This window comes from Olea europaea, unplaced genomic scaffold, assembly GCF_002742605.1.
Source record: "Olea europaea var. sylvestris unplaced genomic scaffold, O_europaea_v1 scaffold13058, whole genome shotgun sequence".
Taxonomy (NCBI): domain Eukaryota; kingdom Viridiplantae; phylum Streptophyta; class Magnoliopsida; order Lamiales; family Oleaceae; genus Olea; species Olea europaea.
This window is the reverse complement of record NW_019230528.1, coordinates 1-2,643: the sequence shown is the minus strand read 5'-3', so window position 1 is coordinate 2,643 and position 2,643 is coordinate 1. Positions and strand designations below refer to the sequence as shown.

General features: G+C 31.9%; 1 pseudogene; it reads right to left on the bottom strand.

Annotated features, from left to right (window-relative positions):
• Nucleotides 1-234: 234 nt before the first annotated feature.
• Nucleotides 235-2,639, bottom strand: LOC111374890 (annotated as a pseudogene).
• Nucleotides 2,640-2,643: the final 4 nt, after the last annotated feature.

Genomic DNA, 2,643 nt, shown 5'->3' with positions numbered 1-2,643 from the left:
TCATTTATCTACAATCAAGCACGAGTTATGATGAATATGTACAACCTCAGTATCCAGGAAATGAAGCATGCCTCAGCATATTTCAAGAGCTACCCTGCATTCAACTGAGATTTTAACTAATGAATAAAGTTGAAGTTGAAGAATCAGAAGTGTCGAAGTTGTAAGTAAGAAGTTTATTTTTAAGAAAAAAATAAGAATAAGAAGAATTGACTATCAAAAAGAAATTAAAATTACCAACTCCGATGGCAAAGACATTCTTCAATCCTCTCACAACTTCATGCACAAGAAGGTCATTGTGGTCCCAAACATTGAAATGGGATTGCCTTAAGAACTTAGGAAAGTTGTATTCTCCATTTTCAGGCTCCACATATTCGAGCATTAGCATATTCCATTTTATAGATCTCTAAAGGCAATATTTGGTCCACCAAGTAATATAATATCGTTAAGGAAATAAAGAAAGAATTACAAACGAGGTGAAAATTTCTTTTAAATAAGATGCTTTGCTTTGTTTTATTTGATTCTTGTTCTATGATGTAGAATTTGGGGAGACGTAGGCAAGATATGAAGCATGAACGGCAAGATGTTAAGGCAAATTTTTGAGAATTGATCTCCATGTCGTTGAATTCTAATGATACACAGTCCTAAAATAAGCATAGTATTGGTTTAAGAATGTAGAAAAAATGGCTTCGTACAAGTTATATGCTATAATAGATGTCAAAATTGCAAATTCTTGTAGTGGATTAGAGAGTATATTTCTTTGTGATTTTACATGGCCATATGCAGGCAACCATTTCTTACTCATAAATGGGAAAAAAAAAAAAAAAAAAAACTCCATCGACAAGCTCGAGAACTGCCATTCTTAATGCTCTAATTGAATAAGCTTGAGAATCCTTAATTCTTTAAGAACACAATCTAGCTTAAAGAAATGTTGTGCACAAAAAGAAAATTTTCATTATTCAACCGAAAACATTATCAGGAGTCAACTTTTCATTGATCAATTGGAAACTTTATCAAAAGGCATTTTAAGCTAGACATTTCTGGACATTTATTGCCGACGACCAATTTTAATTTGTTGAACAAACATGGCATTGTAGGCAACACTATCATATGCCAACCACCCATTGAGTTTGTCCTTTCTTAAAAAGAAGAAAGAAAAGAAGGCAGGAAACTATAAAATTTGCCTATTTTCATCCGAGCTTATAATCATACCTATAAATTGCTTTCTTTTTCCACTTTCTCAAGTTCTCATATAATTCACAAACTCTAAAAATATATTGTTAAGGTAGTCTGACACGGAAATCAAAACAAGCAACCATACAATGTATAAGCTAACTTATCAACAAAATAAGCTAAACTCGAAAAGTAAGTCTTACATCATCTGCGTAGGAGTAATAATGTAAGAAGCACCGATACTTGTAAACTTGTTACGTTTTACGTACTCATATCTATACGTTGATACTCTCCGATACCCTTCGATACGTACCGGATATTTGTTTTTTAATTATTTTATATATTTTTATATTTTTTACGTATTCGATACGTATCTCATATGTATTTTTTAATTATTTTATATTTTTTGTATAATTTTTTATTCGTATCCGATACTTCATGATTAACATGCACTTTCACTGCAAAATACTGCTTTGAAACTTCTTGTACAACCTTCTTCTTTATCTAGTGCCATACTCTTTTGTACACTCTACGAGAAGGAATAAAATAACTCTACAACGAGTTGAAAAATTGATTTTCATTCATAGCAATTTGCGTCTTTTATTAAAAAAAATTAGATCTCTATTCAAAAGGAGAATCCAAAATGTGGGACATTGTTGGAAACTCTTTTGATACTCTTGAAGGTGTTAGACTGTTTGAGATTGCTAGTCTATCATAAGATGAGCTAGAGTTAAATATTATTATTTTTAATAAAACTGAAGAAATTGTTGTTGATGTTGAAGTAAATGAAGTTTCTACAATTAATGATTAAGATAAAGTGTCTTGGTATTTTATTTATTTTCATTATCATGCTTCTGTATTAATGTTTTTTAATATTAATAAATTTGTGTTGAATTTTATAACACGTAACGGTGTATTCTAAGTTTTTCAAAAAATTCGTATCGACGTATCCGTATCATATCGTACCCAAATTACGTATCCGTATCCATGCTTCTTAGGTAATAATACGAGGAACTGGGTTGAGTTCAGCTTCTTTGCCTTCACCAATGATATGATGATTAGCATGGTGATTCTCTCTTTCCAATACTTGCTAATCTCTTCAAAAACTTCACGTGTTTCAGTTGAAGGCAATCCATTGATTACTGTATCAGTATCCCAAACGACCTCCTGCAAATTAGTCACAACCTTCAAAGAACATAACGGTGTATCAATCATGTTCAGGCAAAATTAATCTTACAAAATTTCGTCTGAGTAAAGCGTATGATGACCCAATCGTGCCTCGATATACTTCAGATACGTACATCGCCTTATCAACCTTCTCAATATATCTTCATTGGAATTGATCACTTCAAATAAATGTTCTGCTGTGAAAGCTCGTCTTTTTTTTTCTTCCATATTCTAGTCTGATCCTTATCTCGAAATTGACCATAGCTATCTTGAAGCAAAGCTGAAAACACAGTTCCCCCATGCACC